The sequence below is a fragment of the Poecilia formosa genome, unplaced genomic scaffold (genome assembly GCF_000485575.1).
Source record: "Poecilia formosa unplaced genomic scaffold, Poecilia_formosa-5.1.2 Scaffold15, whole genome shotgun sequence".
In the NCBI taxonomy this organism is placed as follows: domain Eukaryota; kingdom Metazoa; phylum Chordata; class Actinopteri; order Cyprinodontiformes; family Poeciliidae; genus Poecilia; species Poecilia formosa.
In genome coordinates, this window is record NW_006799954.1 from 2,511,592 (window position 1) to 2,534,107 (window position 22,516).

At 37.0% G+C, this 22,516-nt stretch overlaps 1 long non-coding RNA gene across 1 annotated transcript; it reads right to left on the bottom strand.

Moving 5' to 3' along the window:
• Window positions 1-9,063: 9,063 nt before the first annotated feature.
• Window positions 9,064-19,250, bottom strand: LOC103134102 (uncharacterized). Its single transcript, XR_001661415.1, has 2 exons — window positions 19,109-19,250; window positions 9,064-10,516 (listed from the first exon to the last, which is right to left on the bottom strand). It is a non-coding gene; the product is annotated as an uncharacterized LOC103134102 (long non-coding RNA).
• Window positions 19,251-22,516: the final 3,266 nt, after the last annotated feature.

Sequence of the window (22,516 nt, forward strand, 5' to 3'; positions counted from 1 at the left end):
CAATTAGATACACTAATTTAAATTCAATTGCATACATTTTAATTAAATCCTGGTCATAATATGATGTACAATGAGGACAAGGTACTCGGTTTCACATCATAATGCCAAGAGAGTGTTGACAACATATCTGGTGGGTCCCAAAAGTACCCAGAACAAAATCAACAGCACTACAGGACTCACTTGCTTCAGTTAAGTTGAGATAAGACCTTAATTGAAGGTCTTGAACAATGACTAAGAAAAATACTGGGTAAAAACTGCAGTCTGGCAGAGTGGGGTTGCTTCAGGATCTTAATCCTTGTGCGTGCGAGGACTGAGGCAAACGTAGAGGACTGTGGCAAATGATACAAGTTTTACGTGTGTGGGGTCGGTTGGACCCCATTTGTAGACACAAGGGTTAAAAACTGAAGGTGCATCGGCCTGACGTAATTTTAAAAGTTAGAAAACTGGATAAGTCCCGTGAATAAATGTTTCACGCCATCTCAGGACCACCCCTCCTCTGTCAACGCTGAGCCTTTGGTGGAGAGGTCACAGGGTTGGCGCTTCAGGCCAAACCCAGCAGTTGAGAGCCAAACCTCAGAAGAAAAGAGTCAACATGGCAAGGGCACCGAACACATTCAGGATGCATGGGTGCCATTTATCATGGCTGACAACTGCACCTCTCAGTGCCATTTGAGTTTATTACTGGTACATTTCTCGCCACATAATGATGTTTTCCTTAGCGCTTGTCCTCTGAGACTGACTTCAATGAAAAACTGCAGCCAAACTATAAAGGTGACATTTTTTCTCTCCTTTCTTTCTTTCAAAGAAGGGAGAGAAAGAAAAGAATTTGAGGCCATGGACACAAAGCGAACAAAGTCATGATGCATATACTTATGCTGCATATCTGTTGGCTTTTCTTTACAGCAAATGTAGTTTTTCTTAGTCAGCCTGTTTCTAATCACTGACTCAAAGGAAGGTTCTTGTTAGTACAAGCAACAGTCTCGTTGCTGGTGAGACACAGGAGATCATTATCTTTGTTGTGGTGCTGATGATGGTGGTGATGAAGTTGAGGGACAGCTGATTGATTTGTGCCAGTGGCTGCGATCTTTGTTCTAAGAATTAAATATGTTTGTTGAAATAAAATTTATTTTCTGCTTCTAGGATTCATCATAATGCTGAAATCAATATTTAATATCCTTGGATCAATGACACGAGAGGTTTTATTTTGCATTGGTCCTCTCCGTATTTTAGAGTAAACATGCACATGAGCAAGCAATTAAGAACTGATATTACGAGAACATTGAATATGTGTCACTTGAGAGTTTGTCTTTTTCCCCGTTTAATTTTCTTGACGTCTAAAGCTTTGCTTTCCCCAGACTCGGAACAGTCTGAGAAACTCGGTGATAATAATGCTGAGCATCTCCTGCAGACTCGGTGTACGGACTAGATCGGTTCATTATTTCTTCATCTGAGCGTTTGCAATGAGTTTTTCCAACAGAAACTTGACATTGCCGACCTACTAAGGTTTTTAATTTTGCACCAACATAAAAATTGATCATGGAATTGAAGAAAAAACTATATAAAGTTATGACTGATGCCGCTGGCAAATTGAGATCTGAGATTCACTCAATGAAGAAGTTTGTTTTTGACAGGAAATGAGACAGATGTCTCTCAAAAATAATCCCAACATTTGTTGTATCTTATTTTAAAAAAATAATCCACATCAAAAAATATTCTTGCCCTTCTCATCGATCAGTACAAAAATCTTTCTTGGTTTTACAGCAATGACGTGATACAGTAATACTCAAAAAATACAGTTTTTAAACCTCACATTACTTTTCTTACTAATACATATAATGCCAACAATAACAACATCTCACAAAATCTGAGCCCTATCTGTCATTGTACTACAGTTGAGCACCATGGATAAAAACTCCTCTGGCCGATTGTGAAGTGTGACTGAGCTGAAAAAATATGTGTTGCAAAGTCTTGCAATAGTGGGTTTATTGTAAAAGAGACCAATCTGAAACAAAATCAACTTTCTTCTGATCGGTCAACTCAAACACATGATTTTAATTTAATATTTCTTTAGCTGTTGGTGTCACAGTGGGTTCAGGTGCAAATGATATGACGGCAAAAATAATTAGGCAGCATGTCTAGCAAGAAGTGATTATTTTAAATCATATGTCCAAGGATTTTCTTTTTCTTTTTTTTTGCTTGATTTCAGCTTTATTTCAATCAGACATTAATAATAGGACTTAATGCCATATATTGTGTCTACATGCTTAGCATTTAAATGAAAAAATAAATAAATAAACAGACAAGCAGAAAAATAGTGTGGAGTGTAACTGGAGTGTAACTGGATGATCGGGTTCTGCCCGCAAGTTCAAATGAAATCTAAGCCCTTGTTTCCTGTGTTTGTTTGCTTTTTCTAGTGACAAGGTCATAATTTATAATTCATCTTGTAAAGGAGAAGGAAGAATATTCTTGCGACTGCTGCTTGCATAGCTGACGCTGCCACTACTTACTAAAATGCCATAGGATTATTTGCTCCTCTTTACTCTGTCTCTTAAAAACAAAATCATTTCTGGGCATCTATGCTGTGAACATAGTACTGAGTCACCATTACTACTGCACAATCTGCCGAGCTGACAAAAGTATCTTTATCTCACTTTAGTCATCTTTGCTGCAGTCAGTTACACAGTGTAGACAGCCACAGATTATGTATTAACTGTTTCATTTGTCTGCAGCATGAGAGATACAGTAGAGATAAGATATAGTATTATCAAAAAAGAAAGGGCAAACAAAAACATTTATTCAGTTTGTTTAAAGAAACTCAGATTATGTATCACTTTTAAGCTAATTATTTTGAGAGTAAATGCAACTTGGAGTAAAAGGATTTTTTTTCAGTAGTGCTTATGTACTTGAAAGTTTATGTATCCTAATTTTGTGTACATTTAAACAAGTCAGTAACCTTTGTTAGCCATGTCTCTGGTGGAGCAGGTGCATTTCTTTTCACCACGTCAGACATTTCCTGGCATGTACTGCCAAAAGCTTATACACTTCTGACCTACATGTGTAACTTTACAGGCCTTTCAAACAGTCCAAAAAACAAGTACATGGCCAGAGGGTGTACATAGAAACTGGTTCAATATAGTCTGGGTTTTGTTGGATAAGTTGGCTCAATAAAATCTAGGCCATTTTTATGCATCATTTGATGGTTCTTCCTCTCAGGCTGCAGTGACCCAGACCTTTCATTCAAGGTGGTAGACAGTGGATAGAAATAAGACACAAACACTGGCAGATACACCAAGGGAAGCAAGTATTGATCATGTCAACCTTTTTCTCAGGCACTATACCTCTAGTGTGGCTACTGGAATTAAACTCAATGCTTAGGTCCTTTGGTGTTTGCAGCAAGATGCTGCATATTTTTTTAAGTCTGTGGTGGAGAGCAGGGTCTCTTTTGCCAACATCTGTTGGGTTAGGAGTTAAGAAGTCTCAACAACCTGATAAGTCTGGTACTGTTCTGTGGACGACTGTGGAGTCACTAAAGATGATGGCGCAAAGAAAGATTCTTCATAAAAATCAAGAAAATTGTGAAAACACTGAGCATCCTCATCTTCACAAAGCTGAATGTCAACAACGGAGTGTGTTCGGTCAAAGGCTTCATCAACACTGCTGTGATACAGACCGCTACAGGAAATCCACACACTACCCTTACCAAGAGCAGATATAGCCTTTAGAAATGTTAAAATGTTTGTAATCATATTTTCCATTCACAATCCTGGATGTTCAGACCATTTAACAGGAAAAAGGGGAAAAGCTGTGTTTTAAACATGGGCAAATTAGCTGTTGTCATTCAGTGGTCTACTGTAAGTCTTTAAGTTTATCGTGACATTGACAAGGTATTTCATGTGAAAGCTGATTTGTATGTTACCCTTTTTTTGTTTTTAAGGTGAACATGTTTTAACCAAATTTGAAGCCAGAAATGATCTTCCTCCTCTCTTCCTTACAGTAGCTGCTTGAGGAGCCAAAAAGGGAAATTGCACCTTAGCTCAAGGATCAGTCATGTTGTCGTTCCCCTTTTGAGAATGTCACATGTAGATTTTTCTTCATCAAAACAGTTTCAACACAAAACCTGGGTTCGTGTTCTAAATGGCTCAGTGAAAAGAAAAAAACAACCAAAAAGAAAAACAAAGTTAGGAATAGGTCTGGGAAAATAGAGTGGAAAAGAATCATCTTTTGAGCTTTAACTCGTTTGTCAAATGAAGCCTGCAGCTCTACTAAACAACAGTATGGCGGATTAAAACAAGAAAAAGTTGACATTAATTTAAGGATTATTGCCTTCATGCTTTTATAGAAAATGTTTTTGTAACCAGATATATTATTACAGCTGTGAATAAATAATGTTTGTTGAAATAGCCAAGTCAACAATAGACATCATTTGGTTTTAAAGTTGTTCTGGATTTAAACCTGAGATGATGTTGCTGCTTTCATTTTCAGGTATAAACCAGTGTTTCTCAACCCTGGTCCTCACCGCCCCCCTGCTCTGCACGTTTTAGATGTGCCTCTTTTCAAGAACAGCTGATTCAAATGATTGCATGATCATCAAGTACTGCAGAAGCCTGTTAATCACACAGAGATACAATCCAGGTGTGTAGCAGAAGGGAAATACCTAAAACATGCAAGACAAGGGGGGCGGTGAGGACCAGGGTTGAGAAACATTGGTATAAACGCACAAACACCTTCAAATTCAGTGCTTCTTGACTTCTTGATCCATGCATTAATTTGGACAGTATATTCTTATTTTGTGTGTGCAATTTGAAGTTTTCTTTTCAGTTTGTTACTCTTTTTTTAGTCCGTGTAATGTACCCTCCTCGGTCTCATATACTGCATGTTTGGGCTGTATGTTTGGGCTGGTGCTGAGCAAAGACCAAAAGGTTCAGGGTCCATATTCCTGTGTTGATGAAGGTCATACTGTATTTTCAGGATTTCATTCTGGAAGTTTAAATGTTGCACATAGACAACTTGTTGTGTTCGCTCAATCTCTTGCTCACACACCTGGTCGTGTTAATTACCATATTAAATGATGAGAAATAATTGTTGCCCATAAAGGCAAGAAGGATTCTTTGATTACAATATTAGCAAGGATTTTTTTTACTGGATGTAGCAGCTTTTCAGAGCATTTTACAACTTCAATAAATCAACCCAGCTTATGGACACATTTATAAGAAAATTTAAAATTATTCTTTTTAGATTTCAAATTTAGAAACTCTGTAGTTGACAAGAATAAAATGATGGGTATTAAAGTAATTATAACACAAGATATAACATATCTTGTGTATAAAAGGAACACCAATGGTGTCTTTAGAAAACAACAGTTTCGAAAGCAGTTTTATCCATTTCACTGATCTAAATTTGTTGGCACGTGATAACCAGAGTTGTGTTAATCCAGTGCTTACCTACCTGAAGTTCAGTGTTTTTTGTTAAATTAGGCTGGATATAAATCAGACTGAGAAGTTTTACACAACTTTTAAAATGGTTGTCAATCTACCATGACAACAATGATCATTTTGTCTGACCAATGATGAGTTTTTTCATTGGTCAGACATCTTCTTTACGGTTCCTGGAGTCTATACCTTCAGCAATATCTGATGCCAGGCAAACATTGGTTGGGTGCATTACCCCTCACTTATAAGGCTCTTCGATTTCACTGCAAATCCAGAAGGGACATTGCTGTCAGAGTTACTAGTTTGACTTCGTTTAGCATGATATTGATGCTGTTTGCTTTGAATAGCTGCCAACACAGGGTGTCAGCTGAATTGCATCATGCCAGTCGTAACAGTTGGTATGATGGAGAAATGCTTCTGTTCATGGGGAAAGATGCCTCAGAAAGTCCCCCCACCCCCTCTACATCTGGTAACATCGCCTGAGAGCAATGAGATCTCTTCCAACCTCACATTGTTACTTTTGCACTCATACATTTTTAAGATGTCCCACTGATCCTGACCTGCCGACGAGTGACAATAAATTCTCCCTGTGTGTAGCACTAACTTGTTTATATCTAACGGGCTGTCAGCGCTGCTGCAAGACATAACAGCTGTGCTTTCGCGTGTCGCAGGGCTGAGGTATGCGTTTCACTTCACAGTTTAACAAGACACAAACTCCGGTTAAAAGGATAAAGAATGAAAACTAAATAAAAAAGGTAAGTGTTGTGCTCGCATTTTTCTGTTGCTGTGTTTTTCCATGTTTTCCTAGATAAGTGACAGGATGTGGACAACCATGACAACTGTTTGACAGTTCACTAGAGGAAGGTAATAATGAAGGTTTGGTAACGTAAAGCACAATAGGCTTGTCACATTTACATCTTAGTGAAATCCACACAATGTAACAGAATGCTGCATCTACAAAGAGGACACGGTGGCACTCGCTTATTGCTCCTCATCATAGTTGTGCATAAGTGAGCAATTAAAAAGCCATCATCTGACTCCCAACTAATTACCCACACTGTAATCTAACCTTGTTGATATTAAATAAACTACATGTTCATAAAACAGACCTAAAGTATATTCTGGATACGCTGAATGTCAGAGACTGAATCAGAAGAGTCTCTGCACAGCATTACAACTCTGCAGTTCTGTGACACAAAGTGCTGCTTGAACAACAGTAGATGACATTGATACAATTAGCATCAGTGAAATTGATTATTTTACCTGTATAGCATACAAATAACTGTAGGAGGTTTAAAGGACAGAAAAAGCTTTTGGCTACTATTGATTTCCTCTAATAATACAGCAATAATCAGAATGACTCAATAAAGTTTTAAGTAAAAACCATACCAATTGTTTCCATAATGCAGGGCAAAACAAGTCATGCAGTTTTCTAGTCCTTTAAAACAGGGATTTTTCCAGGCGCACAGTTCCAAACAAAACTGTGCCCTTATTTCATAGCTACATGCAAATATATGTAGCTATGAGAACTACATATATTTGGTATCATTTCAGATTATGACTTAATTGTTCAAATATGTATGCATGTTACTGTTACAATAACTTGTCTAGCTTAATATGCAAAAGACTTTTGGTTAATATCATTGTCCATTATCTTAACAAGCAAATAAAACTTAAGTTTTATTGTTAAGTTTTAAATCTAATTCTAGATTTACAGAAAATCTAAGAATGCCAAGTCATCTCTAGCTTCCTAGGGTGCATGAAACACATGAGCAGAGGATTGTTATACAGATGACTTTTGTTTTAATCTCTGACATTTTTCTCTTCTCTCTTTTAGGAGGACTTTATACCATTTTTATCGTGTCATTTAAAAACTACAATGCTCTTATCGTGGGCAGTGCGTATTGAGCAGCTCAGCTTAGTGCTGCTGGGCAGCAGTATTTCCACTGAATAATGAAGCAGAATGTGTACCCAGAGTTCTAATTAAAACCCCCGGTCATTAATCTATCTAAATGATACAATGCCTTCCAGTATAATTTTGTCCCAAATGGACCATTTTAGTCTGCAACAGCAGCCTTTGCTGACCAGACATAGTGTGTCAAACAGCCATGAGACGAGACAGCAACTTGTAACCCCCACAAGCTTATAGTGTACATACACCAACACATTTAACAAGCTAAGGAACACAAATGACAAGATTTTCTACTTTTAAAGTTAATAGTCATGTAAGACAGTCAAATTCATCCTTTACTTTTTTTTTTCTTACCTGACATTTTCGCAGGGTTATGGAGGACAGATTATGGCTTCACAGTGACTGCTTGCCATGGCATGTAAGAAGGTCAGAAACAGCCCAGTCCCAAAGAAATATGTCATAAGACAACACCTCAGTATATCATGCTGCCATGATGTGCTAGACCTACAAGCAGCAGTCAAATCAACAAGGCTCTTCTGTGTCGTCTTGTTTTTTTTTTGTTTTGTTTTAAACAAGCTGGTAGAAAGTAAGGTGGATGATGTCACCACCTCAATAAAAATGACTTTCAATGAATTTCTTTGATGAGGCCACAACATTTTAGAACTATTGTTCTCTTATGGATAAAGCAAGCACATCCAAAACCGATGAATATTTAAAGAAGTTTTGGTATCTGTAACTGTTGAGAGTTTATTTCAATAAATGTGCTGCTAGACATAAACCAACTAAACTGTTGAAGTACAAGTGGCTGATGTGGGTTTTCAAAGCACAGTTGAGATCATTTACAACTTCACTTTAATCTAGACAGCATAGCCTGTGAAAAATTTGTCCAAAACAATTTATTAAATACTTGTCAACCATAATTTTTATTTTGCACTGTTATCTGGTCTTAATGAGGCTTTCATAAATATGCCATACAGTATTTTGTTGACCCAGGAATTTACTGTTAACTTGTCTAGGGTGTACTTCGCTTCCTGCTCAATGACCATTGAAAATGGGCAGAACACAAGGATATAAATGATGGATATATGAATGGGTGGATGTGGTGATATTTCGTTATGTAATATTTGATCTGTTTCCCCTAGTTCTTTTCACTAATCTATTCCCTGGTTGTCCCCATCTGATGATCAGCCTGTCAGAAACTCATAAATCATTTTTTTCCCCATGCAGTGAACACCTCATACTTAACTTCTGAAAAGTTGTGCATACAACACACTACATCATGGATGCGCTAATAAGGAAAGTCTATATGTAAGACTGGGCTATAGTGTCCATATGTTGTTAAAAAACAAATTCAGACAGCCTCATTAGTGGGAGGAAACCTCATCTAAATCTTCCCTTCACAACTCCCCTGCTTTGTACTTTTTAGATTGCATTCCCTCCTTTCCAATTAGTACAGAGATGTAAATTGTTTTGTAGCACTAAGCATGGTAACTATACGTTTTCATGCTAAGCTTAAGTGCAGTAGCCACGGAGCATGTTTTGGTCAAAATAGAAATTGTTTTTGTAAACAGAGGGCATGATGTACTTCTTTTGGACAGCCACCAAGTTGTTTCTTAATATAATAAAATGGAGACCTCCTTACTGGCGTCACATTTCCCTCAGAAGGTTCATGAAGTGTTGCTGGATTAGCAAAATTCTTGATTGTCACGAGGTCAACTTTGTAGATAAATGGCTTTAATAGCAACAAAATATTGGTTTCAATTTTATTGATAATAAGGGCATGCAAATAATTTATAGCAATAATAACCAGTGGACATTATGCATGCAAAATAATGCAACCAAACAATGGTGCATGCAGTGACAGCAGTAAGTCATTATGTATCCATTTACAATGAACTGTGCAGCTCCAATGTATTGTTTTTTTTTTTTTCTTTTTGCTAGAACAAGTTTTACCACTATAATGAAGGGCCTCATCTCATATGCAGTATCTAAGCTCAGATAAATTAGCAAACAATTTAGCTGTATTATTCAGGAACATGTGTGCCAAATTTAAAGTAATATAATGAGATGCAAAAACTGTAATGTTATAATAACCTGACTGAGACAGCGTTGGCTTTTATAACTAGAAAATTAGGTAGGAAACAATTCCAGCAGGCTGATATGCCGTCACAGAAGCCTAATTATTGTCCTCAAGAGACTCCACATGTCTGTTGTCTCAGCAACTAAGCAGCAAGAAATATAGTTTTTTGTTCCCCCCTTTATTAGTGGAAGTAAACTTAATACTGGTTTAAGTTTTCTAACTACAAACTCAAAGCATCCAAGTTGATTTTGTCCGTGTAATTTTTAGCACCAAGCTCAGTATTCAGTGTATTAGTCTAAGAGCAAAAACGTCATGTCATTGAAATGTTCTCATAAGGTAAGCTGAATGTCTTGAGATATTGCTCAGCAATGCAGTCACCCATTGATGAATGTTGTTTTGAGAAAATAAGAGGACAAACCGCATCATTAAGGCCAAGGAACACATCAGACAGATCAGGTTAGGGATAAAATGGTAAAGAAGTTCAAAGCAGGGTTAGGTTATTTAAAAAAAATGAAGCAAGCTTTGAACATGTCAGGAACCACTACGTGATCTATAAAATGAAAGGCATACAGTGCAACTGTAACCCACCAAGACATGGATGTCGATCTAAACTCATAGGTTCAGCAAGGAAAACATTCATCAAAGAAGCAGCCAAGAGACTGTAAAAGCTGCAAAGACTCAGACTAGCTTAGCTGTGAGAAGTTGTTAGCAATCTGTAAAAAGTAATGAACTCTACAAATCTGGAAAATCAGCAACAATAAATTCATTGTTGGAACAAAACTGAGTCCAAAATTGAGTCATTTAGTTTTTTTCTTAAAACCACTAAGAGGACACAAAAAACATGTGAAGTTTTCTGGTCAAATGTAACTTTTGGCTTACATGCAAATGCTACGTGAAGGAAATCTATCATGGTGGTTTTCAGCGTTGCACCATGGGGATGCATTTCTTCAGCAGGTCAGAGTTGCAATCAACTGGTCAGAGTTGATCGCAAGATGGATGGAGGTAGATACAGGGCCATCCGCTTGGAAAAGCTGTCAGGAAATTGCAGAAGGCTTAAAACCAGGGCAAGGTTCAGTTTCCAGGAGGAAAGCAAACCTAAACACACAAGCAGAGCTACAATAAAATGGATATAATCACAGCAAAATCATCTGTTAGCAGTCAAACTCCATGCTTAAATGCAATTAAGAAAAATTCAAATGTCCCTTTCAATTTTCAAATATGGTCTTTGTGTTGGTCTATCACATAAAGTTCACATAAAAATAAAACTGGAGTTGCAATATGACAGAATATGAAACAATCAGAATAGAATAGAATAATAAAATAATAATACATTTTATTTATAATGCCCTTTATATTTTTGAATATGAACATGTCAGAAGGCACTATTTAATGACTTAAAAATCTAACTTTTTGTTCTATTCTTTAAAATAGAACAGAAAGCTTTATTGTCCCTCTGCTGAAACATGAAGATTTGCACCAAGGTAAAAAATATAGCAACAGAAAGTAAAAGAAAAAACTGCACAGCAAGGGCAAATTGATGACATAAGAAAATAATGGGCCGTAACAAAAGAAAAGCCCACTCGAATTCAAAGAAACGTGCCACTGAGTGGGATAAGTGAAGAAAATTTGCAACATGTCAATGTATATCTGTGCATTAGACAGACTAGTACCTGCAAGACATCAAAAATAAACAGATATGCACAGCTTGAGGGCAAGGGATAGTTTTGCACCAGTCTAAAGACATTAGATACAAATAAGCTGAGTTTAAATCACCCTAAATATATGTTCTGCTTAATGCATCTCCAAGTGGAAAACTGTTTTAATCCAAACATGAAATCAGCTGATTTAAATATTTGTGTAACAGTGTGTTGGGTTAATTTAGATAGATAAAAGGTGAACAACAGCAAGCAAGGGAACACACAAGAAATGGAACAAATTAAAGGAGAGAGACACAATGTTAATGGAAGGCAATAATTACATGGATTAAAAATCTAAATCATGGAGAAGAAGCACTCAGTGTGTCAGAAGAGGCCTTCAGCATTACAAAGGAAGGTTCAGGGTCATGATAGCCGACTTGAATCATTGTTTACAAAAAAACTTCAAAACGAACCAATAAAGAAAAAATGTGATGTGATTCAAATTTTAGCCAAGGCCTACGCAGAATTCAAGCAATACATTGAAAAAGACGGAAACACTACAAACAATAAGATTATCTTAATCCATTTCATCCAAATGCAAAATCTGCTGTTTGTTTCTATAATGTTTGTGTTTATTATCAATGTTTTAATTAGCATGAATATTCTCAACATCTCAACTGAAATAAAAGCAAAGCTGAAAATGAAAAGAAAGAAAATGTATGGCATAAATAAAAAGACAAAAATACTGCTGTAGATGAGATTAGAAAAGCATGTGTATGATAAAGGTTTTAAAAATTTTAATGTTCTGAATCAATGCAACACAAAAGCTGTGGAAATGTTACATTTCCAAAAGGTTACACTTTTGGGGGAAAAAAAAAAAAAACACACTCTGAGCTGAAAAAATATAGTCTGCATGTACAAAAAAATAGAAATGCTTTGCCTGATAACCACAATTGAATATTTGTTCAGTGTAAAGTTCTAAGTTTTAAAATAACAGATAAAAATAAGATTTCCTTGCCTTCTTGAATTATCTTTAAAGCCACTGGTTTCTGAAGAAATGGTTCAAATTGCCTGCTTTATTTGCCTCAATAAGACCCATTTCTAACCACATTTCTCAGCTCTTTGGAGGCAAATGAATGCACTCTTAAAGCATATCTGGATGATCGTTTATATTTTCAAGAATTCTCTGGAAAATATTAACATCCATTCATGAGAAAAAAGGTTTAGCATGTGTCAGTTATACAAGGCTTTCAGTCATTTCCAGTGGATCGCCTAGAGAACTCTCCTGGTGAGCAACTTATGTTACATTCTACTGTACAAATACTTAATGTGTTGAATTACCCATGAAGCATATGCAATCATTCAAATGTCACTGTATTATAAGCAATGCTCATGATGATGCGTCCTAATAAATCACTTGCACCCAGAGGAGGCCACAAAGCTAGCATGTTGCTTAGGGGTTAGATAGAAGCTCATCATTTATTTCCCAGGATGCGGGGTAAGGAGTGTTGGACCACAGAGTTGGTCCTGCTAAAGTGCCCCTCGCTACAGGGGGCAGATGTTTACTGACAGCCCCACAGAGGCCGCGAACAATCATCTGCTCCCACACATTCCTTGAGGGGCCTTGCTATTACATTAATGCATGGGGTTTCATCTCATTATTCATAGCTGCTTGACTCCAGAGGGAGACTGTTGGGAGGAAGTTACTAGGGCAGGGAATGGATACTGGGTCAGCTTTACCATTCCAGGTGGCATTAAGCCAAAGAAAACGAGCCCCACAGAGACCTGCTGCTCTGTGAAAACGGAAAGTTTGTTTAAATATAGCCCTAAATTAAGAGTCACAATGCAAATAATATTTTTAACCCTTAAGGAAAATTATTTGAACTGGTTTTTATCAATTCATCTGAGGGTAAGCGCTTCTTTATAGCAGAGCAACAATTGTGATCCGTATCAGCATATTTTTAATTAGAAGGGACAAATTTGACCTTGTAAAAAAACTACTTTTAGAAACGTCAACAAGAGTTGTTGACGTTTTAATCAAACGTTCAAACGTTTAATCAAACGTTTTAGTTCAAACTCTGCTCATATGCTATGTTAAATTCTTTAGCAAGATATTGAGCTATTGCTATATGTTTGGGATAAAATACACCATTACTTGGCTTGATATAAAGATGAACAGTTGATAGATTATGTTTGCAAAGCTGCTGTCACCATGTTTCATGTTTTGTTCCATACCTAATGATAGCCGATGGAAAGTACAAAGCACTATACACCGTTTTTGAGTGTTCATAAATGTTCAGTTAATTAGTTACTAAATTATGTTGAAAGTAGGGGAGGTTGTTGTGATTTACATATGTTAAATTGGTAAAATTAATTCTAAATACAATAAACATTTGTAGAAAGGCATGCTGGACAACTTTTTGCCTAAGCATCATTAAAAGAACAGGCAGACATGCCCATAGTGTGATGGGGGTATGATGACAGTTATTGAGTTTGAAATTCTGAGTAAGCCATGGATACTAACTTTGCATACAGATGCATCCCCAATTTTTTCTAAAATCAGACACAGGTCTAAAGCTGATCCAACCAATCCAGACCTTGGCACCGGGTCACTTCAAGCCTTGAACATCGTCTCAAGCTTCAGCCTTTTCAGGAGACATAAATATGCAGTAGTCCCTGTTCAACTCATGTTTTTTGGGGGGGTTTTTTTGGAAACTTGAAGGCATTATTTCTCTACTTAGTTGTCAGATCGTTTGCTTTTTACCTAGAATAGAAATATAATTTATTATTCTACAGTGGGGAAATTCAGTTGTCACAGCGGTAAGTTAAGGTTAGTGGGGACATGCATATTCACGCAAAGGTAGACGAATAAAAAAAATAAATCACTGTACAGTCATAATAAATGCACAACAAAAGAAAAAAATTACTGTGCTTTAGTTAAATGAAAATAGACTCAGATATAAAAGTAATTAAAGTGAGGACTTAAATTCAAAGAAGAAAAATGTACAAGATGTCTACGGATAGAAATGTGCATAAAAACAACAACCGGTTTAAAAGTGACACCAACAATAACTTTTCCTTAGTTTAAAAACTGTCCCAATCATCAGATACTATTTAATTCAATTTGAAATTAAAAAGTGAGAATAAACAATCACAGCAAGACTCGCAGTCATATCAGCTTGTCAAAGAGACTCTGGTTTACATTAAATATGTCACATAGATGTAGAAGTTCTTTGTCTCAGGGACAAATAACTAAGTTATTTAAAAAAAACTTTTATCTGTTTATTTTATTTTTATTTTTTTTTTTTGCAAAAGCAACAGAAGACGGAGACAATTGGCTCCACTAATATTCCTTTAGGCTTGATATGAAGATGCAAGATGGATCACATGGAGTCTTGTTGGAGCTGGAAAGTGGTACAGCTACAGCTGATGGAAACCAGGCATCGTACCAAGAGATAATATATATTTTGTTTGTGCAGAACTTAAATGCTAAAGAACAGTGCTTCCGTACTTACAGTACAGAAGTGCTGTATTTGTTTGCTCATTTTATCGATGCCCTCTAAAACGCAATTGGAAAATAAGATCCAAACAGGCGGACAATGTCCATAATTATATCATTCTAGTGGAAAGAAGAAAACACACGTAAAAAACATTATTTTATCTGGTTTTTGCCAAGAGTCAGCAACAGCCTGTCTTTGTTCAAGTTTTGAATTTAATCTTCTTAGTAAGAAATTATTCATGCCACTGAAGGCCCCTTTTAACACAATGCAAGATGTACTTCGTCACGCCTTGGAGTCTCTGTCTCTAATTTGAGCAATGCAAAAATACATTAAGAGAATTTAATCTATGCTTACATGAGACTCCTGAATGAAAACTGATGGTATTTTAAGATGTTGGCTGAAAAATTCCACCTTTAGACGGCACTATGTCTCTGTTTAGACGAGGCCACCAATCTTTCAACTAAAGTAATAGAACAAACTGAAGAAAGTATTGTATATGTTAACATTTCTCTCAGTCAAATCGGTGTATTTCACATCACATGTGACACAATCCATGCGAAATAAAAACTTAAACACCACATATGAAATAAAGGGGAATTTATCGGAATAAGAACTGAACACTTGATCAGAAAAATGCACAAAATGTATAAAAAAGACAAGGCAATAAATATGTCAGTGTTAAAAAAAAAAAAACATTCTTTCCTCTTAACAGAGGAAAAAAATACCAGCTTGTCTTGCACCAACTGAGGCCTTTAAAAAGGCTCCTTGCTACCAAGGTATTGCAAAAGAAGCATGTTATGATGGCTGAAAGAAAAAAAGCTCTCGCAAGACCCCTTCAACCTGATTGTTCCAATACTGGTGGCATTGGTTACAAACATCAATGAAAGACTCCTAAATTAGCCTCGACCAGGTGCACCTTACAAAATGTCTGAGTGTAAGATTAGTAATTATCAGAATAATTGCCCAAAAGCCAAGGATCACTCACAGAGAGCTTCAGAAAGACCTCAGTGAGCTTTTCTATAAAAAAAATAAACTCAATCACCTCGGCTTCTAAGAACACTCACTGGGACAAGTCTCTACTGCTGAAGAAAAAGCACATTCATTTGTTTAATTTTTGCTTACAGCCCATGATGTAGCTGAAAATATGGTCTTTCAGACCAAAAAGACTCTTTAGATGTAATTGCACACCACATGTTTGGCATGTGTTCATCATCATTTTGCTTTACGTAAGAATCAATCAGTGGAGAGACGGTTATGAGAGGAACATAGAAAGAAAACAAGTGTGAATACTTCAGCAAGACAATCATCTCAAACAATTGGTGAATATCTCGGTTGGTTACAGAAAGGGCAGCACAGTCCTGAACTGGAGTTTGCACATGTTCCCCACACATACTTGGGTTCTCACCAGGTACTGCAGTTTCCCGCCAAAATCCAGAAAAGATGTTAAGTAGCAAACGTTATTAATGCATGCAAATAATTTCTTAACTTCTCCATATAGAAGTCATCTTTCAGCTGTTTTTCTGCATTATAGGCTTATTTTTTTCCTAATTATTTGTATTTGTGGACTCCCTGGGTTGTTAATAACTTACGGTGTGAACAGCATGTCAGCAGGTCCATTAGAGATGTCTTCACTAAGAAAAACAGTAACGTGATTAACACTTATTTTACCCGCTTTACTTCATAGCCGTACTATTCATATGAGACCAGAGAATGAATAAGATGTCTTCTTAATCTGAAGCAGACTTATTACTGATCATTATTATTCTAACTATTACTGCTACTGTAAGCTTATGCAAAGTTGAAACAGCCCAGTAGTTCCAAGCGCATTAAATTGTGCTAGTGAATGACAACAAGGCGGTGAAAATGTATCTTTTTTTTTTCTGTTGCTCGAAATTTATAAAAAGAAATTTGCAGCAGCATTGCAGTTAATAAGCGTCAAACCCCTCCTGAATGACACAGAGGACACAGAGTTGCTGAATGACTGAGAGCTAAATCCCCTTGTGTGTTCTGAAAGAGCGCCAGCGCTGCAACATCAAAGTTAAAACTATGCAAAGTAAGCGTGCAGCATTAAAAAAAAAAAAAAAAAAAAAAGACCAGATGGAGAGTCTTAGCTTGTGTATGACATTTATACTATCTAACCACAGCGTCCAAGTTACATGAAATATATTATTGGTGTGAAGACATCAAAGGCAACTCTGTCAGATTCTAAGATGCTTTGTTGACTGATGCAGCTTTCATGATCAATTTTCTGAGGATTTTATTATCAATTTAAACCTCTTTATGTTTTATTTAAGGAGGTCACACTTGGTCAGCCTCCTGATCAGTTACATGTAGAAATGTGGGTGTGATGTAGTCACCGATGTTACTCAGCCTGCAAAAAAAACCCCAAAAAAACCTGATCCTTAAGCACTGTGTACACAGATAGGGCTGGATTTCTCTCCTTTGTGGAAGAGTTTAAAATATTCATCACTTATACACATTACTTGTGAGTCTGCTAAGGGAAAGGCATAGAAAGAGCATAGCATGCACTGCATAAAAATAAAAAGGTATCTACACATCTTGAAATGATATATATCAGCATATATATAGCCAAAACTATTAGAAAATTGATTCCAATTTAGCAATGTGCTATGATTTACACTTTTATACAGAGCATGATTTAATCAAAATCTAATTATTTTTGCTATATTTTCAGTCTACCTGTTTGTTTTTATCTTAAGTGAAGCTACACAGATTATAATCCCTGTCATAATCCCTTTTGATACTTGAAATCATATTAATAAAATGTGCCTTCTCTTCAAAAGCAATGAAATCCCTCCCTTAGATGTAAAAAGGAACATCGAAAGGCATTGATAACTCGGTCAGAACATACAATTCTCAAGACAGATTCATTAGTTGGCAGTTTAATTTAAGAGTATTGATGGGAAGCAACACATTTTAGGGTACAAAAAGCCATGTTCTGATACATTGATAATGTTGTAGCATGTAATTTCTAAATAATTCATGTTAATTCGTCTCCGTTTTTAATTTCTTTGTAGAATATATTTAGGCTTAGTAAGGGAAAACTTCTTTGATGACATAAAAATCCAAATTTGGGCTAATGGTTTAGGTCCGAACAAAATGCATTTCCCTGCAAAGGTGCTCTACACCTTCATCTGTCTTTTACATGCCAGTTTTGTCTCTTAACAGCTTAAGTGCTTCATCTTTTGTCCTCTGGATTTGCAGGAGCTTTCAAAGGCCCTTTCAACACAGGTGTGCTTTTTAAGGTGCTTAAGCAATTAAAGACATCAGAGTAGAGCATATATTTGTCTTAAAAATAGGCCCCACTTAATATATATAATTGGCCATGAGCAAGGTTGGCTTCTTTAATATGCAGTGGTAATAATAATATGTTCCCAGCAGGAAACGGCAGTCTGAGGATTTACAGGAAGCCTCCAGCTCTGGGTTCACACGGGACCAAATTTATGTACATGTAGAAAGTCAGAATTTCATAAATTTCCTACTGATTCTATATACCATCCTGGGTCGTGCTCCTCATTTGACTCTGGTAGACATGGACACAGAAATCCTAGCACATAAACTTGCAGTATAGACGAGTTTAAGCCAAATATTTACATGCACTGAATTAAAAGATTTTTTTCCCCCTCATTATCTGACATCACAGCTGACAAAACCTTCCCTGTTTTTGGTCAAGTTACCAAATTACAACAGTTTGCTAAATACCAGAGATTTTTAGTGTTATTCAGAATCGCTTTTGTAAACTGCATGACAGTAATTGTTTGGGGTATCTTTTCCACAAGCACACACGCAACACAAACCTTTTCAGCTCTATCCACAAAATCAGAGTGATGGAGTGTTGTGATGGCCACTCCAAAAAAAAACTGAGGTTTTTACTTAGGCTGCAACATCAAGTAGTTGGATATAAAAGATTTACATTTACTTGTACCAATTTCAAGCCAATTGGAGCTCAAAAAGCAAGAGTCGGTATACAGTTTTTTAAACCTAGATTTATATAAACATGGATGGATCCATAATACAGTCTTTTCTACTCAAAAATTCAGCAAAAAGCATCCGCAGGTACTCACTGAGGGATGATTGTATGCTGGCTTGGAGCACTCCAGGCACGCAGTAGACGAGTCTTATATGTTCAGGTTAACCAATTCAAATCTATTGAAATGTCTCTGAATACAGTGTTTCTAGAAAATAAAGTTGATGCCATCTGAAAACTAAAGTATCTGATGTTTCAGTTTCTGAGACAGAGATATTGCTGTGGAGGAATGAGCATAAGTATGCTGTGGTTCAATCAACTTCTATGAAGTGAAAGGACTGAATACAAACGCACTGTCAGTGCACAACAAAAGATTAATTTAAATTCAAGGAGGCCAGTCAGCATCAAACCATGAGCAGAGCTGTCTACTTTTTTATATATTATAAAGTTTGAGAAAACAAGTGTAGACAAAATATAAGTTGAGCATGGCAGATGTGCTTTTAGAATGTTATCCTTGGGGGTGGAGGAGAAATTAAAAAAGTGTTCAAGGATTCTGTCCCACCTATCGAGTTCCTATATCAGCTTGCCCTTGTAAGGTCACAGTGTTGGTGGCATTGGTTCCCATCTCGGTGGTCAGCCGACACTATGGGCAGGTTGCTAGTAATTACAGGACAACACAAAGATGCATAGTAGAGACAGCCATGAAAGAACCTGGACACATTTATAATTTGCTCATAAAATACTTTAGCGAGCTTGTAAAATACATATTTATGAAATGCAAACAATATATTGTCAAGTAGAAATTTTTATTTAAATCAATCCATTGTTCACACTTACTCGCCACCAATGGCCAACTGTCGGAAAGTCAGGTACACCATGGCTCCTGTACAACACAGAAAGAGCACACAACCAAATAAAAATAAAATACCCTATTAAAATATATTTAAAAAAAAAACAGATGTACTTGCACAAACCAAAAGAGTAGAGAAGAATTTAAAAATGTGAATTTCCTCCTAAAGGTTTTACATTGGTTGTCATGGTTTGAGGCACTCTTCTGACCCACATGTGTAGAAACTCTCGGGAGACAAGGCTAAAAGCTTAATAGGTTTATTGCAATTCAGGAAGAAGTGGAGATGAGTTGATCCAGGAGGGGAGTGGAACCGCTGAGGAAGATGGCGAGAGATGAGTGGGAGGAATAACAGAAGTGAATGTTGCTGGAGAAACCTTGTGGAAAGTCTTACTGAACTTAGATGATTAGTTTGGAGCATGAAAGAAGGGAACGGAGTGCGGGGGTGTAAGTCTGTGCGGAATAGATGTTAGAGCATTGCAGGGCAGGTTTGGTTGGAGTATCAGTGGAAGTCTGGAGCCCTGCAAACGCTGGTCACGGAGAATGAAATCTGAGAGGTTTTTGCATGCAGGATGAGTGAGAGAGAGCAATCCAGGAAGTAACTTAAGAGGGTACCTTGGAAGCAGGAACGACGAACAGAGTTGACATGAGGCTTGAAAGACCAGAAATTAAGTGACCAGCAGCCAGATCCTTTTAAGCATTTGCTGATGGGCTGATAAGTAGCAGGTGTGCAGGGCCACACTGCTCAGCCCCACCCTCTGGCGGAAACCTGCAGCTCCATTGAAGAGAACACGCCACACAAGCACAACATGTACATACATACCCAGATGGTGGTATAACTTACAAACAACACAACTAGCACAATGCTGTAGACGTCTGGCACCAAATCATTTTACTACCTGCAAAAACACAAGAAAGAAAGACATGCATTCAGGCACTGGGATGGTTTCTGTTGACATTGGGCATTAGGTGGATAGTGGAGAAGAAGTAAATTCTTTTGTTTTGTAAGAGAAGCAGCAGAAGACATCTTTTTTTAATAACAAATATGTTTATAAGTGCTATTGCCCATCCCAACTCCAAATGACTTTCATAACACTTCTAGTATTACTTTTATTTTTAGATCATTTCAAATTAACATACTGTGTTTGCCACGAGGACCAGCATTTTAAGTATCTAAATATGCCTTTGATGTCCGCAGTTCATGTACAATCATTTTAAAGCACGCCATTAAAAAGGACTTCTTCCATCTGCTTGTTTTTTTTTTGTGTTTATGGAGTTAAAATATTGCAGTTAGCAATCAGGTCACATCTTTTTTTCTGCTCAGCCAGTTAGGCAAAAGAAATGTGATCCAATAACCGAAAATACGATTTAATGAACCTTTTCTTTGCTCAGCCTAGTAGACTGGGATGTAGATTACTGTAATGAAAAAGAAGACAGAAGCCACTTTTAGAGAACGTCGCCAAAACGCAGAGATTGCCCTGAAAGCTGTTAAAGTGAGTTTAATTCATCACGGTCTATTACAGCATGGACAAGCTTTCATGATCAAGGCAATGACCCGTTTTCCAAACAACCACTCAGCATGTGGTTTGAGCACACTGTGGGAGTGAAAATGTATTGAGCTTGATTTATTGCACACTGTGAAAATTTCTGCAATGAGCTCTGAAGTAATAACAGGCAATCTACAGTCTGATCTGTCTCTGCTTAGCGTGAGTTTTTGCTCACTTTTTAACATTAATTTCACATAAGAGTACCGTCAATAAAAAAAAAAAAAAATCCTGGACCCACATGAGTAATACATTTTTTATTCAGACTGACACCCATTTAACAAAAAATGTTTGCCAATCTAAGGGAGGGGAATAAGGACATTATACATGGGTATTCTGGCTAAAGAACAAGTCTAAACAGGGTGAAATCACTCACATTTGTTTTGGTGTTATCTCTTATTTTAAATGGGGGCTGTTTGAAGTGGGCTGTAGTGATGTGAATTTTTTAGGTGAGAAATAACCTAGTCCCTTACACATGAACAATTCTTTTTCAAGGGTCAATAGGGTCTGTGGCATTTAAAAAGTAATTGTAAACATGTCTTTACCAAACTCAAAAGACACTGAAATCTTCTTTGTCACACATTTTGAATTGCTCTTTGAAATTTAGAAAGACACCTTTACCCTTATCTAGAAGTCTAAATAAAGAGCAAATATAGCACTATATAAATCTGTTGTAATTTCATAAATACATTGAGTCGATGCCAAAACATCGGCTGTTTTCTATTTGTATTGGTAAAAAGATTGTAGCTTTGCGACTAGTGAGTTAGTACCCACTGTTTGTTGCTGGTCTCCCCTGAAGTCTCGTCACAGTGGCAAGAAAATCTGCAAACGGGTGTTTGCAGAGGTGTTCAAGAGGCAGATCAATCAGACGGCTGAACAACCTCAACTAACTGCACATGGGAAGGAGAAGCAGCTGTAGTATGAGCATCTCATTTTATCAAACCATCCATGTTTAATGTGGGTGGGAATTTTTACAGCTTATCTCTGAGCACTTACAATACTGCAAGCCAAACTTCCAACTATATCTTGTCAGTAGTGATTATCATTAGTGATCAAAATATTAAGATACTAGAAGCTGACAGACTGACCTACCACCTTTGTTCTGGTTTAGAAGAATGTGTCTGCTGTACATCATGGATTGAATGCAACAAAGTTGAACCTCTACTGGAAAATGAAACTGAACTATGAACCAAAATCCCCTCCAAATACGTTTGATAAAGATTGCATTTAGTCTTGGCCCCAAACGCTTTCATAGAAAAATGTCCAAAACCCAAAACAAACCCAATCAAGAGAGCATAAAGTGGCCTACATGTCTCAAACTGGTTCATACCTCTTACAGCTAAAGTAAGCATTGTAGTGCCAGACAACACACTGATGTGTAAATTGCGTAAAAACCACAGGCGGTGCCGCCCTTGAATGAGCCTGCGTCTTCTATTTTCTGAGCACGTTACATTGCTAAGCAACACAAAGATTGCTGAACTCCTTTTTGGAGGAGCTGGTTGTAGCCCATCACTGACTAATAACACTGTGCTGCTGTACTGAACTATTTGAGCACCATGCTGGCAGTTATTAGGTCTGA